This window comes from Pezoporus occidentalis, unplaced genomic scaffold, assembly GCF_034315485.1.
Source record: "Pezoporus occidentalis ecotype Australia unplaced genomic scaffold, CSIRO_AGI_Poc_V1 ctg97, whole genome shotgun sequence".
In the NCBI taxonomy this organism is placed as follows: Eukaryota; Metazoa; Chordata; class Aves; order Psittaciformes; family Psittacidae; genus Pezoporus; species Pezoporus occidentalis.
Window position 1 is genome coordinate 820,001 of NW_026916336.1, and position 8,451 is coordinate 828,451.

Consider the following 8,451-nt stretch of genomic DNA (forward strand, 5'->3'; position numbering starts at 1 on the left):
GAGCCCACTGGTATTGACAAAGACTATCAACAATAAAAAATTAAAAAGGGCTTACAATGCTGATTTGAATGTGGGGAGGCTGCTGGCCTTCATGTCCTGTCCTTGTAGAAACAGATAACACCAGCTTATAAGGGAAGGGTACTGCTCTGTGGTATGCCGTTACCATCTGCTGTTTCCCAGGGGTATTGATGGGACCATAATTATTTTTTCAATCTTTTTTTAGTGGATGATGGAACATGAAAAACACTTGACCCTCTTCATAGTTTCAGTTTGTTCAGTGAATAACTCTTCTTGGCTCCAATTACTTTTGACACCAGAGTAAATCTGTCAACAGTGGGAACATCCTCATGAGTCGTGGTAGGGATAGATTTTCAAATGAAGGTGACAGCTGCAAGAGGTCCCTGCTGCCTTCAGGATTCCTTTTCATGTGCACAGCAGCTCTGAAAGTGTGGACTCCATGTCCGTACTAATGTATGGAAGTAAATCCAGAAATACACAGACAAGAAGGTGGTACAGTTGATGCCTCCTTCCCACATAATTGAAATTTGGGGTTCCTTTTATCTCTTTGCCATTATTTGGCACAGTTCCTCTTTGCTACTGAATTTGCCTGTACAGAAAGCATCTACTCACAATGAGACCTTTAATGTATTTTCAGACTTGAAGGTGCTGTCTCACTCCCACTGACATTAATGGGCACCTTGTCTCTCATGTCACTAGAACATGCGTTTGTGCTTCACTTTGAGTCATTTGCAAAACTAGAAGCTGAAAATTGAGATCTTCAGTGTGTTTCTTGGTCAGTTACATGCAGCTGAAGATAGACTCAAGGACCTTGGCTGAAACTTCATCTTGACCATCATGGAGACCCAGACCATACGTGGATCTACTCTAGTTACATCCTCAGGTCATGCCAGAGAGTCTCTTGCATCAGCCTGGCTCCCATCTGTGTTGAAGACATTTGATTTTCTTTTGGTGGTGGCATTCAAACCTGGGACCCTCACTTTTCTTTGCACAGTACCCTATTGGTTTCTATCTCTGAAAAACACTTAATGTTTCTGACCTTGTGCTGATACTGTATTATGACAGGATATTCTTTGTGTGCAATCCCGTCAACTACAGCAATTTCATATCTCTAATCCCAGTAAGTTTTTATGCTCAGCCTGGCTTGATATTTTCTTTGGTCATCCGTTTAGAATTACTTCCCCCAAACTGTTGTCAACTTGGGCCATTTTGTGTTACTTGTTTGAACTTGTCAAATTTCATTTCAGACATGGGTAATACTTGACTCATATTTACTTCAAACTCCTCTTCCTGCAGTTCATTGCTTTCATTATTTATAGGTGTTCTTGAAAGCGTATCTGCTAAACTCCTTACTGGGTCTGTATTTCACATTTAATGAGTACTTTTGCAATTTCATTACATTTTTCTGAAGTCCAGGTGGCTCATTGTACAATGGATTTTGCTCTATGGCTCCTAGTGCTTTATGGTCTCTTTCTACCTTGATTGAATTCTTCCTATAAACATATTCATGAAAATACTCGTGATCTAAAACAATTGCCAGTATTCAGTTTTAAGAGTGCAGGCATAGCTTTTGGTGTGTTTTAGCCAGTGGCTCAGACATCATCTTGTGAGGCAGTCATGACCAAAATGACCTTGCATCAGCTTGGGTTATAAGGTTCGTGTTAACCTCAGAATATTCCAGTGTTGATGCTTCTCCGGCAGTTTCTCTTTACATCAAACCTTATTCTATTTTCAATTATCTTTGAGTTGTTCTGAACTACCTGCAAGGAACATTAGCAGTGCCCCTTCATGGTGAAAGAAAAAGACACTAGTTTATCTGGACCTCTTTTCAAAGAGAAATCTTTATGTTCAGCATTTGTACCAAGCTTTGCCCAAGGGGTCTTGTTCAGACAGTAACCTTCTGTCATTGCTCCAATACCAATACTATTAGCAGGAAAACTAGTACTGATGCTCTCATGAATTCCCCAAAAACCTCCTGGTGGAGGTTTTCAAGATGGTCTGAGCTTTTCTTGGAGCTGGGAAGCTCTGTTGCTATTGCATACTTTTACCTGCTTTAATCCATCTGCCCTCATCTGGCCAATACCAAAAGTGTTACTGAAGAACATGAGCATTTTAGTGTTCTCAGTGCTCATTGTTATCCTAAAAAATAGATCATCTGCTGATACGTCAATCTTATCTTAATCCTCTGAGATCTGGACGTGATATGATAGTGCTGAGACTACCCAAAAGAGATGCTTCCTTGCATCTCCTAACAGAATTACTGAGCAAAAGTATGTGGTTTTTCCATCAACCTTACCCAGCTTCCTAATATGAAAATCCTCTTGAATTTAGAAGTCTAGACCTGTACACTCCATTCATGCCTGTAGGCTTCCTTTAGATGTTGCACTGAGGTGTTTTTGTTTCTTCAAATCCCTATTCTGCTTGCTTTAATGATCAATTTTGTTAGTTTCTGTATGCATTCGGTATGTCTCTGTTTATCACCCACTCAGATTCAGTTGTTTTGTCTTTCATTGTCAGTGTGACTTCATATTGTGCCTAATTTTTACAAAACTGTAGTAGCAGTTTTCAATGTTATGACCAGTGGCATGACTTGGCTCCCTCTCTTTGTCACCAAATGTGTTGAGAAAGCATATTTCTCAGAGCCTTCCTTGGCTGGTCCACCGTGTTGGTCTCATGTATGTCCATCAACCCATTTCTACACAAATTAATCACAGTTTGTAGCACTTTTATTGGCTGCCTGTTGGTCTGTGGAGCAATGTGTTTCATGCTCTCTGCAAAATCCAGAAGGAGTCAGAAATGCTACTTTTAGACCTGATTTAATTCCAAGATGAAAAGGTGTTTCTCTTGGAGTAGTAGAGGTGACTTGCAGAGGGTCTTGCACAACCTCCACCTACAAGTTTCATAGATGCTTCCAAGGATGGCCAGGAGAAGGGAAATGTCTGCATGACTGAAGCAGGTGGATCCATTGGTTGACCTTATTTAGAGCAAAGGGAAATTGCCTTAAAGGGCTGAGAGGTCACATGAGGTCTCTGGGTACGCTGCAGCCTGGATTAGCACCAGGACATGACTAGAGCCTCTGATCTGCTCTGATACTGGATATGTTCTGCATTTGGGATCGTGCAGTCAGTTTTTTACAACAAATGGATTCATTTGTTCCTCTGTTCCTTTTCCCTGTTACCACATAAGCAAGAAATACCTTTCTAGGTCCCCCGTCCAAAATCTGCAGCATCCTCCTATACCAAGCCCTCCCAAGGAGAAAAGCAGAACTACCAAAACAAAGGTAAAACATTTCAGTGGAAGATTTCTCCAACAGGCAGCCTCCTCCCCCAAAAGCAGGATGCACTAAATAATGGAGTGAGCAAACACTAAAAAAAGAGAAGTCCTTGTGTGTACCACGAGCATTGAAAATGACTGGGAAATTCTTGCTTTTTGGGGAGTGACCAGTTCATTGCTTTGCTAAGTATCTTTCTAAGCCACCTCTTGTCAGAAGAAGAGAATAAATGAAAAGAGAGAGAGAGAGAAAAAGACCTTTGCATAGCTTGAGCCTTTGTGCCGTGCATTCAGACTGATTTGTACCCTTTGTAGTCTTAATTATTTGTGAGAGCAGGATAACAGGAGTACCAAGCTCACCCATTATTTCCTGCATAAAAAAAGGCGCACAGAAGCCGCTGATCGGTTTTGAATTAGCAAACATGATACTAAAAAAAAAAAAAAAAACAGGAGGAAGGGGGGGAGAGAGAGTGCATAAAAAAAATTCATTAATATCATCAGGGATTAGGAGGCTGATTAAAGTGTAGCTGTTAGCGTATGCAAATGAGCGATAGGCATTTATCAGAGCCTGTGCAAGCTGTCTCAGAGCTGTAAAGCCCACGTATGTTTTTCAGCTGATTAAAACAGTTTTAAGTTCTGGAGGATTTTTTCTCTTTCCTTTTTTTTTTTTTTTTTTTGAGAGAAATAAAAAAAAAAAGAAAAAAGCCACCATCATCTATCCTTTTCCTTTTGGCTAAATTCCTCTAAGTGCACTCCAACCATTTCCACTTGAATGCACTCACTCTCTCTCTCTTTCTCTTTTGGGTAATGAGAGTTTGGGAAGGAAATTAATGCAAACTAAGCATGAGGCTTGCAACAGCTTTCTTGGCTTCCCTATGAACTTCCAGTGTGAGGCCGTCTGAGCCTGCATCCCAGCAGCGTCTTTGAAACATGCGTATGCTACCATGCTGCAACCTGGCCAGGCTCAGGCTCTGGGGAGAAGAAACAGGCTGATGGCTCTTCATCAGCTTCCTTATGCTTTGGGACCACACTTTGAGCCATGCCTCACTCTGCTCATGCTTGGGAGGTATGGGAGACTCCATCCAAACTGCTCGGGCAGATGGGCTTGCTCCTCGTTACAAAGCTGGTGTACGGCTTAGCTTGCTAGAGGAACATGTAGAACACAGCAGAGGAGCAATGAAAGAGAGAGCTGAAGCTAGCTCACACAAATATAATTGGACTTCTTTTTCCTGTGTCCCACAGCCCTCTATGTTTGGTTGTCCTGGACAAGATTTGCTGAAGAGGCTGTTTGGGGTTGGCTTTACTCTGTGGTCCCCAGATGAAATCCCCAAAAGAGATTTTCAGGAAGATAGTGGCTAAATGTAACACTTTCCAGAAGTGTTATTTAACTCAGACAAATAAATCTGTGCTCTCCTCTGCAAACGTGATTCAGTTAGTCTATGTCTCCAGCACCTCCAAGGAGGAGCCAGTAGGTAACACACTTTCAAATGTCTCTCTATTATTGCTAATATCAGGATGAATGAATATTGATGCATGAGCCCATTCATCAATACAACATTCAAGTCTGGTTTCCTTGGGGTATGGTCTCTTGCCCAGACTTTAAGTATTCTTTTTCTCTTTTTGTTATTTATCAGAGATAATTCCTTAAGGCTCTTAAGACTATGGTTGCCCCTCTGTGTGGTTCATTTGGGAAAGGAATTTCACAGCCTTGTGAGGCAAGGAAAGTGTTTTTGGCAGACTGCTTTTGAAGTGAAGTTGAGGGGTTGGTTGAGGGGACTGAACTATTAGAGGAAATTCTGGAAATGTCCTTGATCTGGGAAAATCATGGGAGAAGTGGCTAAGGATTCTTTAATGTGGTTTATCACATCAATCGAAAATTTATCACGTGGATCTTCAACTTATCATGTATGTGGAGTACGCACGATGGTAAAGCATCCCTTGGAAGAGCAGTCTTAGCTAACAGATTGCCAGCTTTTTCATTATAAACCAACAATGGTATTTAAAGTGGTTATAACTTCGCTGTAAAATTTTGCTCTGTTGAAACTTGGCAAATGAGGTCCTGCCCAACAGCAATGCTTTTTTTTTATTGTTGTGTGTTTGGAAGTAAATCAGCTTGGCCATTTATGCTTTAAAAGATTACTTCTTTTGAGTCCCAGCCTCTCATTTCTCAGGCTGGCAAAAGCTCCTAGTGCTGCAGGGAGAATTCATCCAAAGTTGAGGAAGGGCTTTGTGCCTGTCATTAAACAGCAACCCCTTTGCATAGCTGGGAAAGCACTTTTGCAGGTCCTGGACTGTATCCTATCCCATCCCCCTGCTGCAGGAACCCATTGCAGTTTCATACCATTCATTACCAGCCCATCCAAGACCAGGAAGAAATACTGTGCCTGTGTGGAAAACAGCAAAACAAGAGAACAGGGCCAGCTTTGGAAATAGCTTGTGAGTGACTTGGTAAACCACAGCAACGGTAACACAGTAGTGCTCAGCAGAACATTTATAATACAAAGAGTAGCACATCCTTGTGGGTGCAGCTGGGATGAACACAGCGAGAACTGAGCAGCAGGGTTACTAGGGTACACAGTTGTCTGGTGGGATGGGCACAGTTATACTGAGCTTTAAACTACTCACAGGGTGCTACTGAGAATGGCTACCTAGTAAGACTGAAATTAGTACCAGCAGGTAGATCATAATAGTGTCCAAAAGCAGGACTAAGCAACACCCTTTGGAAAATACAAGAGAAACCAGTTAGCATGAAGGAAAATGAGGCATTTCCAAGAGGAAGCCTTTAAGTACATCAAACCAGTAGTCAGACAGGTGGCTAAGATATCCTTTGGTGGTGGACGGATTGATAAAGTTCCACTGTTGGTTAGAAGTGGACTTCAAGGTTGGAAGAAGTGATCAATACTCAGTGTTCATAGAAAATAAGAGGCCAGAGCCGGACTGCTCTTTGTCAGTATTTGACTTTGCAGGTATCCCATGGTTAAATATGGCGATCAGCTCTGGGCATCGCTGACTTTCAGAAGACCCAACAGAACAGGGGAACTGGACACCGCTCTAGTGAAATGATGTTGGGGTCTGCAAGAGCAAGATAATGCCATTGGAGGGCAGGAAAGCTGGTGTTGTATAGCTGTCTGAGCCTACTGATCCCTAGCTTCAGTGCCAAGCTCTGGCACTGGAGAAAGCTCATGGATATATTCATTCTCTTCTGAGTCGTCTGACTCGGCATATCACTAACCAGTTTTGCAGATCATATGGGTAATCATTTGTTTGCACAGAAACCTTCTAAAACATTTCCAAGACAGTGTTACCCTTCTCTGTACTTTTTCCAAGTCTTATATGGGACCTTGTGAAATGTGATCAGATCTGCACCATCACTCAGTTCAGGACTGGTAAGGATCACTGCAACGTTCTCTGCTTTATTCTCTATTCCTTTTCCAACAAAAAGGAGCAAGAATCTATGACTTGTTTGGTTTGGGGTTTTATATATGTTTTTATTTATTTGCTTTTTCTCTTTTTAGAAAAAACATAAATAGGGGTGAAGCTGACATTGCTTTTTCTGAGATTGTGCTCTCACTCTGAAGCCAGTGTTAAGTTCTGCTTTTGCCACATCCAAAATGAAACAGAAATAACAAAGGATTAGAGACAGGCAATACAAATACTTCCAAGTGTGGCTAAAGTGACAATATTGTCTGTTTCTTCCAAGGAGAAAATCAATAAAAAATGAAATGACTGTAATAAATGGCATAAAGAAGGTCAAGCAGGCAATCAAATTTATTTTTTAGACAATTACAATAGTGCCTTATTCAAAGGGACACTGAATAAACTTGAAAGGCAACAGAACTGAAACTGATAAAAAGACACTTTTGTGAGCAATTCATACATAGCTTAGGGAATTCATCGTCCCAAGATATTGCTGCAACCAAGTTCTCCAGTTATGTTACCCAGAAAAAAGCATTACAAAAGATACAGGCCCATGTTTCAGGACTTAAGGAAGTTTATTCCACAGCAGCCTGTCCTGGCTTCTTCTGCTTGAGTCACCATGAACTTTGTATGCAGGATGCAGCAGTGTCCAAATGGGTGCCCCAACCAACCATAACAACACTTAAATTTTCTTATCTTTTTGTTCAAATTAAAGCAAGTCAAATCCCAGCTTGGTGGCGAGGAGCAGAAAGTGCTTTTGGAAGGGCTCATGGAATCCCATACTCTGTCTGATGTGCACTGAAGCATAGCTCCATAAAGACAACACAAAACCATGAAGAATGTTCTCCAGGCAGAAGAGGAGGAACTTCTGCACTGGAAATGAGCTACAAGTAGGCTGAGCGCACCCTCTGCAAAACCTTGCTATTCCCAGCCTAGGAGTCCTGTGTACTGAATGAAGCAGGCAAAACAGCATAGAAATAGTACATAACTGGGGTCCTTCTCTCCAGGTTTAGGCATGAGAAAACAAACACCCTAATTACGGTATTTAATAACTTCATAGTCTTTCACACTTATGGTATTTTTTGGGTGTGTACCTGCATGGAGTCTTCAGGTGAAAAAGCACATGCAAATTACTAGGTTTATAATTGCAAATACAAAATGTCACCTCCCGCAAGCTACAGCTCTGACGTTTTTGTAACTTTGCCTGCAAAAGAAGTTCTTGCCTTTTTTTTTCTTTGAAATTTATCAGTCTTTTTCTTTTTTCATTTTGTTTTTTAATTAAATAACAGCAATTACGTTACTTTGAAATGTGCAATTTCAGTGTAAGCATTTGACAGAACAGGGTAAGCCAGTCAGTTAAACCTGTGTTTGTCCATCTGCTGAGGATGGCGCCTGAGTTTCAGAGGAGCTCTGGGACAAATTTGCTTCTGCTAATGTCCTTGACAAGGCAGTATGGAGACATGAGCAGCTGCTGAGGCAGGACGGAAGAGCTGTACAAGAAGAAATACAGCTCAACTTCTAAGCATTTTTGGACCTCTCCAAAGGCTGGCTGCAGTTTGGTGGAGCTGGCAGATGAAATTGGAGTCCAAGATGTATTGCAGTAATTCCGCCAAGGAAGTGCTAACAACAGGAAACACAATGCAAATATAATCGAGGTCATCAGCCCCTTTTCCTTGCATAAGTACTTAAATATGTGCTTGTATTGCAGTTACTTAACTGTAATTGCTCAGGGCAAATGTGAGATCA